This window comes from Vigna unguiculata, chromosome 3 (assembly GCF_004118075.2).
Source record: "Vigna unguiculata cultivar IT97K-499-35 chromosome 3, ASM411807v1, whole genome shotgun sequence".
Lineage (NCBI taxonomy): Eukaryota > Viridiplantae > Streptophyta > Magnoliopsida > Fabales > Fabaceae > Vigna > Vigna unguiculata.
The window spans coordinates 18,092,006-18,105,383 of NC_040281.1; positions in this window are offsets into that span (position 1 = coordinate 18,092,006).

Consider the following 13,378-nt stretch of genomic DNA (forward strand, 5'->3'; position numbering starts at 1 on the left):
TCATTGTCTTAATCAAATACGTTAGGACTTGGGCACAATGCTTGATCATATATTCATCTTTGGTATAATCAGGAGTTATACACTTTAGACTTAGCATGGAGAAGTATTAGACAAGCCTACGACATCACGAGAAACAAATTATGTAGATGATTGGATGAATGATCATTTAGAAGAAATGGTACATGATGTTGGGGAGGAGAATTTTGAAAAAACTCATTCATATGATTCTCTTAAGTCCGATTCAGAGGAAGAGTTGTACCCAAGATACACTAACTTTACGCGATTGTCAGCAACTTTGAAATTATTCAGTTTAAAAGCAAGGAATGGATGGACAGATACAAGTTTCACATAACTATTGGAGTTGTTAAAGGAGATGCTTCCATAAAATAACATGTTACCTATTGGAAAGATGACATTATCCACACACTAAGACAGAAGTGGGCAGCATATATATTGAAAAGATGGAGTTGATACCACAAGATCTAGAACTCCTTTCAAAAACTTTGTTGGACAAAAATTTCATGTTGAAACTTTTAGTTTGGTGTTATTTGTATTAGTTTAGAATACTTAAGTGTTATTAGATATAATTGTAAGTCCATAATTGTGCTGAAAATATTATTAAACTGCTCTGGGAATTTTTTTATTTTCAGGTGTGGGAATGTTGTAAAAACAGCCAAATTTAAAAAAAAATGTACTATTTGACGTCTGGTAGTGCTTTGATAGACGTCAAATAACGTCGACCAAACAGTGCCTCGACGTTATTTGACGTCTGTCAGAGCACTACTAGACGTCAAACAGTGTTGTTTTCTGGCACCGTCTAGCACGAAAGCTGACGTCTGCTCCCTTTTGCCTCTAATGATGGATAATGTCGACCCTTTATGTCCATAACGTTAAGTGACGTCTGATATATTTTTCGATGTTATTTTGACGTCACCCGATACAATGTTGATATTTGGGTAGAAGTCAAAGGTCGAAAATATCGGACGTTAAAAGTATTTTTTGTGGTAGTGAAAAACTTTAGCATTGACTTAATTATACTATTACCTATGATAATAGAGTAACACATTCTCTTGCTAATATACAAAAAGGAACCACTTATGTCACCACGAGATAATACCTTTCTAAGGAGGTTTTCTTCAAAGACAATCATTTTTCTTTCCTTCAATAAACTTGTTTGAGCTGTGATTTCTCTGTCTATACTGACTTATAAATAACTCTTATATTGGAGTCATGAAAGAAGTTTTCTTTATAGAATTAAATGCACTTGCAAGCTGTAAGACTCGTGGAATTTAATTAATTAAATAAATAATTAATTAATAAATGCGAGTAGGTTGTGCATTTATGATATTAAATTCTGTAATGTATGACGTGGAAAAGTACTAGCTTAAGTGATTGAGAGTACTTGGTTTGTGTGTGAGGACTTGGGTTCGAGTCTTATGCATGCCAATTGTGTGTATTTTTGTTATTATTGTTTTAATGGTATGTTGGACCACATTTTTGTATGAGATAATGCTTGAATTGTATGTGTTAGCAAGAAACATAAGTTGGCCTAGTGGTTTAGCTTTGATTTGGCATAGGGAAGGTCATGGGTTCAAACCTTGGTGAGTCAAATTTAATTCTTTTTGGCTTAAACTTTAGTTGTGGGCTGAATATGAATAGGTGGAGAAACCTAGCAGAAAGTGGGCAAACAATCAAGTCATGCCCTTGAAAAGCAATAAAACCCAAATTTAATCATATTCACGTTTTTTTTTTCATTAACCAATTAGTAAGACCTATAAAAGACAAAATTTGAGAGGAGATTTTTCAGGTTAGGGGAACTGAACCCAAATCTTAGCTTTACTACACTGTTTTTGTTTGATTTTTGATGAATTGTTGCACTAAAATTCATGATATACTTGAGGGAATTTGGGGTTGTGGATTTTGGGGACTGTTGCATTGGAATTGGACCTAAAAATTGCCTATAATGGGATGGTATGTGGTGTATTCTGTGATTCTGCAAAATTGGGTCGTTGGGGGGTTATTTTTGCGTCCAAATAATGCGTATATGCCTATCTAAATTGTGCTTAAAGAATTGGTGTGGTTGAGATGTGATTTGGGGTCGCTGGTGCAATGTGTGCGTGCTTGAATCAGTGTCAAAACCTGCAATTTTCGCTCAGGCGAGTCAAGCTCACCTATGCGAGATATGCAGGGACGCGTATCCTCTATCTGCTTGTGGCCATCGCTCGGGCGGAGGGTTTTGGAGTTTGGGTGAGGGCTCATCTCGCTTAGGCGAGTGAGACTCGCCTAAGCGAGAAATCGTATGCAATTGTGTGTTTCGATTGAACAACTCGCGCAGGCGAGGTTGATTGTTGTTTTGAGCGGGAGTACGTCTCTTCCAGGCGAGACCCTCTCGCCTAAGCGAGATTGCGAGGGAAGGTTTGTGTTTTTTGTGGGACTCGTCACCTAGACGAGGCATTTCTCTTTTGGGCGAACGAGGGTCTCGCCCAAGCGAGCATGAGCTCGCTTAAGCGAGAATACGTAGGCTGCAGTGGTGCTGGAGGCTTGTACAGGTTGGGGGCCTAGCTTAAAAAAAGGTGGGCTGGAGTGGTTAAACAAAGGCTCTTAATTTAAGTAAGCAAGGGTGAAGAGGTACGTTTAAGGAAGATGTACCCGCTGTGTTTATAAGATGAGATGAAACTTGTGAGAGGTGTTCTGCAGGGCTTTTAAAATATCTTCTTGGTGGGCTTGCTGGTGTTCCATGGGTTGTGGCTCGGAACGTATCCTTGAGTTGTGGCTCGGGATAGGGGTTAAGCACGTGGCATTGTATGGGTTGTGGCCCAAAAGGACTTCCCTTGAGTTGTAGCTCGGGATAGCGGATGAACACGAGGAACCTTGAATTGTGGCTCGGGTTGGCGAGTGTGCTGGTGTGAGTGTGCTGGTTGTGGCTAGTACGGATGGGTCCAGATGGATTGCCCTCCTCAGTGGTTGCTGACGAGTTTGGTAGTCCTGGGACGTTACGGACTATGTTCGTATTTGGGAACTCCACCTGGCGTTATGGTGTGCGGTCCGTAGCATGGTTTCCGCACGTGCTCTATCGGTTGTGGCCGATAGGTGTGGCAGCAAGACACCTTGAGATACTTACTAGAAGATGTAGAACACTGCTAATATGGTTGTGGCCATGTGAAAAAAATGGAACGAGGTTCCCTGATGTACTTAATTTATATGGTGGTGGCCATGTGGAGGGAAGGTAACGAGTCTTCCACTAGGTGCATTGGTATACATGGTGGTGGCCATGTGATGGAAATGGAGTAAGATTCTGTGGGAAAAGTAAGGATATTCTATATGGTTATGGCCATGCAGTATAAAGAAAGAGTTTGTACTATTGTTGCATTATTTGTGTTGGGTTTACATGTATATGTATGTTTGGTATATTTTTGTGTGTTTTAACTGTTAGCTCACCTTATCTGTTTGTGTTTGGCGATGATCGTGTACGCGGTACACGTGAGCAGGTGATGATGCAGGTGGAGCTGGTGAGGCTTAGCTGCGGAGAGGGGATGTTTAGGGGAACTTTTATGTTCACGTTTGTTGATTCTATTTTGAAATATAATGTAAAGGCTTATGGCCTATTTGACTAAAATCACAGTTTTGTATTTGTGGACTTACTGGTAATTTAATGAAGTTTTACATTTCTCGTGTTTGGGGAACGAGGTATTTTTATTAAATGAGTTTTTAATAAATGATGCTCACGTATTATCTTATTTTATTTTATTAAATTCGTAATATCCGAGCGGGATGTTACACAAGCCAATCTAATTTTAGCTTTTTTGCCTTAGTCTTTAATTCCTTTAAATTAGTTTTACATAGTGCTAATATTACAAACTTGTTGATATTATGTACGGTTTCCTTTTCAAAATTCTATCAAGAAAATCTATATTCAAATGACAACAAGATGTTCTTTGCTCATTATTTATCCTAGTTCTCTCTTTACACTCTATTCCCAGCTTATCATGGAGTATTATTGATTTTTCTCATTAAAAGATTTAATGGTTTTATTCTTGTATTTCTAGTTATGTTCAATCCTTTGGGAATCTTATCTAATCATTTGTGTGAGCTAACAATCCTACAATCATTAGAGATAGACATTATAAAACTTAAATCATATACAATTACCTCTTCTCCATTTGCATTGCTTGATGAGGATTCGTCTGCTGCATTTTCCACGAGATTAGAATGTTATTCTTAATCTAATTCTAATTCTGAATTGTCAGAACTCTTTTGGGATTCATTATGAGATAATGTAATAGCATTCCAAATTCCCTTGGCAGTGACCATAGTAATAAGTTCATTAGTTTCATCTTCTAATAATGCACATAGCATAGCATACCTTGCCTTGGCATTTAGTTGAGCTTTGTACCTCTAGCTTGTGTCCCAAGTATTTTGAGGAAGTAATTTTCCCTTATCATCAACCAATGTGGGAATGTCATTATAATGATGTATACCACATCCAAATTGATTGTTGTTAAGAATGGCATCATCTTCTTCTTCCACAGAAAATATTTTTCTCCTTTGAAAGCGGGTGGACAAACTTCATTTTTTTGTTTCTTCTTCATATTGTCTACAAGGATGTGTCTTGTAGTTTTGTTAAGAACTCCCCCAGAGGCAAACTCTGATACCACTTGTTGGTGCAATGTAGCTCTAGAAGGGGGTTGAATATAGCTTGTGGAAATTTTGAAAGCATTTTGCACATACGTACTATGGCAAATAAAATTAATGTAAAGAGTAAGGTAGAGAAGAATGCACAAAAGAATTTATCACTACAACAAAAATTACTTTAGACTACAACATAAAATCGTAGCCTAAAGCATGAAAACTATGGTCTAATATTTAGGCTACGGTTTTCCAGGTGTGGACTAGGTTGGTGTGGCCGTAGGTAATAAGCCACAATTTTTTATATGAGCACATTTTCAAAGCCATGGATTAAAATCTTATAAATGACCATAGTTTTCAACATGTGGGTTTCAACCTGTTTTAGACTACATTTATTAATTTGTTGTTTTATGCTTTAGACTACACTAATATATGTATTGCCTTTGGGTTTAGGCCATATTTATTAAATTGTTATTTTATGTAAAATAAATTTTTTAATTATTTATAATTTGCTTTTTCATGACATAAAGATGGAGGATATTTGTAATATATATCCTCAAATCACAACATTAAACAAGAAACCACACAACATTAAGTGGAAAGTGGAAACACCAATGATCATAAACAAAATATATATAATTGAAACATATATTTGAGGGTTAAAAAAATTCAAAGTACATGACTAAAATAATTGTCATAACGAAGTCATTACTGATTAATGATAAAGTTATCAAAGTTAAAACTAAAAAGTCAAAAAACTACATACATAGAAGCATTTCTTTAATACATGATTGTAACTTGATTAATCTAAAAGATTGTCTTCATATCATCATCATCTTCACGCTCTTGAAGCTGCAAACAATATTAAAATATAGTGTCAAATTTTCCCAGAATGTTATATAGTTATATATAAAGAACGATAAAAATGCCTCAATGTCAAGTTACTAAAACAACTAAAAATCACAATATCCGAATAAACCATGTTCTCTTATAATTGAATATCTTTTTAAAATCTAAACACTAACAGACACCACTTTTTAGCTAATATATTTGAAAATCCACTAGACAATTTTCAATCACATATACCTGCTCATTGAAAGGATCATGGGTTGATGTAGAAGAATATGACCCTGTTGCACTACTTTCTTTACCTAAAATGTGTGCCATCATATTACTACAAATGTTACCATTGTCTTTAGACCCTGAATTTCCTGTGTGATGTGAGTCATTTTATTTTTATATTTTTTGTTGACAACATCAATTTTTTTATTTTTCTTAAATGTTGGTGGTGCCATAGTCTTTCCATAACAACATACTCTTCCAAGCTTTTCTTTTCTAAACAGTGATTTAAATGATTATTATGTAGATTCACTTGAGTTCTAAATGGAACCTTGAAGCTTAATTTAATAAAACCAAATCAATGTCAATGATTAAAAAGATAGATAGGTAGATAGACTATGACACCATCAACATTTAAGAAACTTATTTGCTCAGTGTTACTTAAGATAACCTTATTTGAAACTTTCATCAAATATAAAATATTTTATAGGTAACTGATGAAAAATATTGTTAACTGATTTTTTAATCCTTTCTTTTACTAAGAATATAAGATACAAAGGATTTTTTTAATCTTTCTTTTACTAAGAATATAATATACCTTCGGTGTCATTTAAATTTTTGTTATAAAAAATATATATTAATTATTGTAATTATAATATTTTTATAAATATCTCTATCATTTAATATTTTTTATTGATTAAAATGATTTATTATTATAAGTAGTATTTATACCTATCTATATATAAAGAGAATATTGTTTTTTTTTCGATATTTTTCTTTCCAATTTTACTCTTCCAATAATTTTTTTTTAAATTAAAATTTGACCATTTTTTTAATCTTAATAATTTTTTAATTAAAATATTATTTACCAAATAAATAAATTTTTTTATTATTCAATTTTAAAATTTAATTTTATAATTATAATAAAAGTTATTATTATTAATTTTATTATTTTTTACATAAAGTGAATACACATATTTTACTGCTCAATAATAAAAAATATATGAATCAAATTACAATAAAATTGTAATGTTTGTAAGTTAAATTCTTAAATAAAAAGAGTTATACAATTATTATTCATAGTTATTTTCTTAATGATAAACGCTAGTTCGATTCTTAGTAATTATTCCATAATTTTTACTTCATACTAAAACGTTTTGATTTCATTCTAAACTTTGAAAAGGAAAAAAAGAAGAAGCATCTTTTCACAATACACATTTTCATTAAAGGATATAGATTTAAATGTAATCATATATCTAAAAATTGAAAAGAAGATAAAAATCTCAACTTATTAGGAAAGTTCACCCTTTTCTACTATAATTAAAATATTGATGCAGAATATATCTTTTCCTTGATCTCAATAATAAATTATTCATTAAGTAAATAATAAATACAAGAAGTAGTCCATTCAAAGAAGAAGGGCACTTAATTATTCATTAAGTAATTAATAAATGTAAGCATTAAAAGTTAAAATATAATTGGTAGAAAGTGATTAATACCAGTGACAATAATTGCTTTTTTTTTTTTTCAGAAGAAGGGTAGTTGAAAAGGAAGAGAAAGAGTAACTTCTGATGAGAGAGAAATGAAGGTGAAAAAGAAATATTGAAAGTCACGGACCAAGATTGTAAATTTGGGAAAGTGTATCGAAATGCATGGGAAACAACAACCTTAAATTAATTACTTGTTCAAGTCATGAATCTTGTGCACTGCAAACCCATTCACGGGTAAAATATTAGATAAGAACACTGGAACAGGGAAATAGCCAAATATTCAAAATAACTTATTCCACAACATACATTCCTTAAATAAAATATGATCAATATCTCCACCGACACCAATCAAATATATGTACTTTAAAATACACTTTCTAAAATAATTAGGTCTATTGAGAATTTCTTTTCGAACAAATCCTACTTTCGATATGTTTCCAACGTATTAATGATTCAATTTTAAATTTGTTGAGATGATATAATTAAAGTCGTATTTGTGATATTATTTGTTTTATTATAATTTAAAACAAACCCAAATCAAAAATATAGAAGAAGGGTGGCAACAGAAATAATTTGGCATGTGGCAAAATTTTTGTTAATCTATGTGTAAAAATTGATCCAACACTGTTTAGAGCTTTAGTGGATTTGGAATAAAAAAACTCAAACTTATAACTAATACCGGTTTTAGACGGGATTCTATTAATACTTAACTTGTCTTATTTCAAAAGATGTTGATTGTTACGAGATTACCTCCATTTTTTAAAAATTGAATTTTGCGGAAAAGTTTAATTGTTTTAATTTTACCATTTTAAAACTTCCCATATTCGATAGGGAGATAATAATATTTTCAGAATTATCAATAATATTTAATTTTACGACTGTTTCTGGAATCATTTGAAAGTTTTATAATTATATATTAAAAATAATTTTGATTGGTTTTGAGTGAAGTATTTAATTATTTGTTGTATATAGACACAAGAATTGTGTGGCTAAAAGAAGTGTAAGGTTGACTGGTAGTAGCATGATTGTGTGGATAAGAAAAGTGTAACATCAATTGACTGGTGATGCAATTTATATGAGAAGTATGGACCTAGGTATCTATGCCTCGCCCTCCCTAACTTCTTTTTATTAAAAAAGTAAATAATTTTTTATTTAAATTAAGAGAAATATATTTAAGTATTTAATCTACAATGAAAAAAAAAGAAGGAAATTGTAGTTATCCACTTTTGTATAGCATACTACACCAGAAAAGGTATCGTAATTATTGAATGGTGTCCCTTGTGAGATCCTTTGAAACAGGGAAACATTGGGCCAAAGACAGACACAGAAATTCGCCACCTTTCTTTCTCTTTAATGAATACATTCCCTCTCTTTTGTAAAGTGGTTATATATGAGGCAAAGAACTTGTGATGAAACTTCTTATACATGGACCTAAAGTTCTTAAAGGTCACACACACCAACCCCACAACTTTGCACACAAACAACCTTTATTCAAATAATACAACCCTTTACTTCATTCCTCTACCACTAACTCTCACTTTCTTGCCCTTTCAATTCTTCATGTGAAAACCCTATTCTCTTATCCTTCTAAACACTATCAAAGATACAAAGGTTGCTCTCATTTTCTTTGAGGATTTACCTTCCTCATATATTTTTATTCAACACATAGGGGAAATTGTATGATTTTAACAACTCAAAAACCCAATTACAACTTTGTAACACAAACAAATGATACAAAGTTTAAAAAGAAGTTCTAACCCACCAACTTTCTATTATAAAGATGGTAGATTACCACCTTTTTTCTAGAGAAAGATTGTCAATCTTTTGACTTTTGCAAAATGTTTGAAGAGATCAATTGTAGCATTGTTTGTCACTTATGTGCAAAATATTCTGGGCATTGAAAAGAGTAACTTAAAACACGTGTATGTATATATATGGCTTAATATATATATATATATATATATATATATATATATATATATATATATATATAATTCCTTTGGTTATCATTATTAATTTAATATTCACATTTTATTCTGAATAATATAAACAAACCATTTTTATAATCTAATTTGTAATCACCTTTTCTTCATAAAGAAATTCAGATTAGTTTTTTTAATCTAATTAAATAATATTTAACATGTTTAATTGTGAATTCAGTAACGTTGTTTTTTTACAGGAACAATATTCAAGTTGATTACAATATTCATCTTTTAGTTTTAGTTTTAATATTCATCGTTTACTTTTATATTTAGAGAAGAAAATGACATAAGAAATGAGTCAAAGTGTTAATTCTAATGAAATCTCAGTTGATGATTGTATTAATAAAATGTTGGGAAATGATCATTCTGGATGTGTATGTTGCTTAGGACTAGGAGATCTTCATAATGTTACATTTCAATCCATGACTAGATCTAGTAATGCAGGGCACAAATTCTCAAATTCTGGTTCAGCTGAAAGTTCTCAATTAGAAGAGGAGGAAGTTATTAGGCTGAAGGAAAGGAAAAGTAAACATCTTCCTGAAGAAAATTTAAAGACATTAAAAAGTGTCATGCTTGGAAGGGCATATTCCTCATGAGTTGGGTGTCATGTTTGGTGATGAGACTAATGTAATTGTAAGTGTTTTATATTTTGTGTGTATAATTTAATATCTTGTATATTATTTTTAAATATGCTAACATGATATGATTTTAAATTTTAATTTCACAAGATGAAGAGAGTGGCCAAGAATTGCCAACATCGCGAGGAGGGTCATCACTTGATAGTAATTTTCATGGAGTTTGACATATATGTTATGATATTCCAGTACTTAGTTAGATTAATTTGACATATCCTCTTACATATGTTAGGATCTTTTGAATCCCTTATTCTGCACTTTATATAGGGGTGGGCAAAAAATCTATTTTTCTTGATCCAATTCACTTTTGCTCCAATCCAATCCATTTATAATTCATTTTATTACAAATCCAATCCATTTAATGGATCTAGATTTCAATCTAATCTACATTTTATATATTTTATGGATTGGATATCCATTTTATAAATCAAGATTTTTAAATATGGATAATCCAAACAATCCAATCCAAAATTTTAATTTAAATTTTTAGTTGGGTTAGACTAAAGGTTGAGATGGACTAGGCTAAATTCAGACTCGGACGGGCCTTACTTAACAACCTATACGGATCTGGCAGGCCCGACGACTATAAGAGGTTGGGCGGGCCTAAAGATATGAACGGGCTAGGCGGGCCCGACAAACTGAACGAGTCGATCGAACCCAACGATCCAAAAAATTCGACTTTGTAATGCTACACCCCTACTTTATAATTTGCAATTTGAATTGTAACATACTATTTCCTTGCTTACTAGCTAAAAGTATTTGGGATTTTGTAATGCTATTTGGTGTAGTTACTGATAGAGTTAATGAAAAATCTTGATCACCTTTTTATGAAGAAAAGAGAACATAATCCTTTTTATTAGGAAGGTAAATATTTGTAAAAAGCATGTTGTCCAAGTTTCTTTTATTGACCGTACCCATGTGTAAAGACTTTCACATATATTTAATAATTTAATAAATAAATAAATAAAGAATAATAGGACTTGGCAAAGTAGAGTATTTTCTGTAAAAAATAAGTAAATAAAAAATAATTTTAAATAAAATTCATAAATGAAATATTAGTTAACATATGAATGAAAAACAATTACTAAATACTTTTAGAATATTAAAAAAAATTAAAAAATATTTTAAGCATTTTTTATGGTTTTTAATCGTAAAAATATGATATATTTTTCTATAGTTTTTAATTGTTAAAATATATTTTGTGGCGGTTTTTAACCGTTAAATTAAGATATATTTTGTAGCGGTTTTTTATTGTCAAAATATAATATATTTTGTGACAGCTTTTGACCGTCAAAATATGATAAATTATCATAAAATAAATGTAAATTTTGCAGCGGTTTTTAATCGCTAGTAATTTCGTTTTACTTTTTTACAGCAATACTAGCGGTTAATTTTGTCTTGTCAAAACTATTTTTGATATGCGTAATTCTGACAATTTTTTAAACTGTCAGAAATTTCATTTGTGGCAGTTTTTAACCGCTAAAACTTATAATTTTAACCGTCACAAATGTTTACTTTTTTTGTCGTGACTCTAACTTTTCTATCATTAGTTAGATAATGGATGTCCAATATATAATTAAAACAATTTAAAGATTTTTGGTGGCAATATCAGTTAATATATAAGATTTAATTAGTGATTTGGTCTTCTAATTTATTGTTCATTTTGACCCTCTTATTATTTTTTAATTTAATTTAGTCCTCCATTCTTTTAAAAATATTCAATTTGGTCCCCTTATTATTTTTTATTCAATTTGTCCTCATCTTTTTTGTAAACGATATAATTTTGTCCTCTACGATTTGAGACAAAATTAGTAATTAAGCTTAATTACAATTTATATATGCATGTTAAATAATTTTTTATAATTTATACATCAAATCACTCCACCTAAATACTCAAATTATTTTTTTACACCTCACCTAAATACTCAAATTTTTTACATTTAGGTGGAGTGATTTGATGTATAAATTCCAAAAATTTATTTTAACATATTCATATAAGTTGTAATTAAGCTTAATTACTAATTTGGTCTCAAATTAGATATGACAAAATTGAATCATTTAAAAAAAGGACTAAATTTAATAAAAAATAATAAGAGGACTAAATTGAACCTTTTTAAAAGATTAGAGAACTAAATTAAACCCAAAAATATTAAGGAGAACAAAATAAACCAAAATAGCAAATTGAAAGACTAAATCAATTATTAAGAATATATTTAATAATCTGAAAATTTTAAATATTTTCTTTTAAAATCACATAATATATTTATCTTTTTTATTTTTTATTAATATTTTGAAACCAACATGTAAAGTAAGAAAATAACAATTATGGGCGAATCAACTCGACCTTATGTCAAAGCCAACTTGGCTCTATTTTTGGTTGGGACTGACTAAACTTGACCTTTGGCCTTGACTGTTAGAGATATCATATATCTCCTAGTTTTAATTCTATTGATGGAAATATAATATTTTTTTCTCCTTTATTATTGTTATCAAATATATTATGTATTATGATGATATCTTAGGTTTTACTTTTTCCTTTATATGATGGGACATTGTAATCTATATATTGCACAAGGTTCTAATAAATCAGTAAGCAAACTCTTATTGAGTTGTTTTCATCAAACACCTCTTGTGAATTCTTTTCTTCTCATGGCTTATATATATATATATATATATATATATATATATATATATATATATATATATATATATATATATATATATATATATATATATATATATATAATATGGTATCAGATGAAAAAAAAACCTTCTCCATTTTCTCCTCTCATCTTGATTTCCTGTCATGGTGAATCCTACTTCATCCTCTGGTTCATCGTCTTCCACATCTTCTCGTTGACTTTCTCCATGGACTTCCATGTTCTTGTCGACTTTCTCTAGATTCTTGCCGAATTTCTCCAGATTTTCGTCGACTTTCTCCATGTCTCGTGACTTTCTCGAGGTTCTCGTCGACTTTCTCCAAGTTCTCGTCGACTTTCTCCAAGTTTTTGTCGACTTTCTCCAAGTTCTTGTCGACTTCTCAAGCTTCTCGAATCTTTTGTATTTCTCGAGGTTCTCAAATTTTTTGTATTTCTCAAGGTTCTCAAATTTTTCGTATTTCTCAAGGTTCTCAAATTTCTTGAATTTCTCAAGGTTTTTTAATTTCTTACAGTTCTCAAATTTCTCGAATTTCTCAAGTTCTCGATCTTCTCAAGTTCTCAAAATTCTCTTCATCCGACTACTTTCCAAAACTGCTACTTTCAAGTTGGGCCTTCATAAGCTTCATGTCCATCTTGAGAGGGGGTGTTAGAGATATCATATATCTCCTAGTTTTAATTATATTGATGGAGATATAATATATTTTATTCTCCTTTATTATTATCAAATATATTATGTATTATGATGATATCTTAGGTTTTTACTTTTCCCTTTATATGATAGGACATTGTCTTTATATATTGAACAAAGTTCTAATAAATTAGTAAGTAAGCTCTCATTGCGTTGTTTTCATCAAACACCTCTTGTGAATATTTTTTCTTCTTATGGCTTATACATATAAAATATCGACGAGAATCTGTAGAAATTT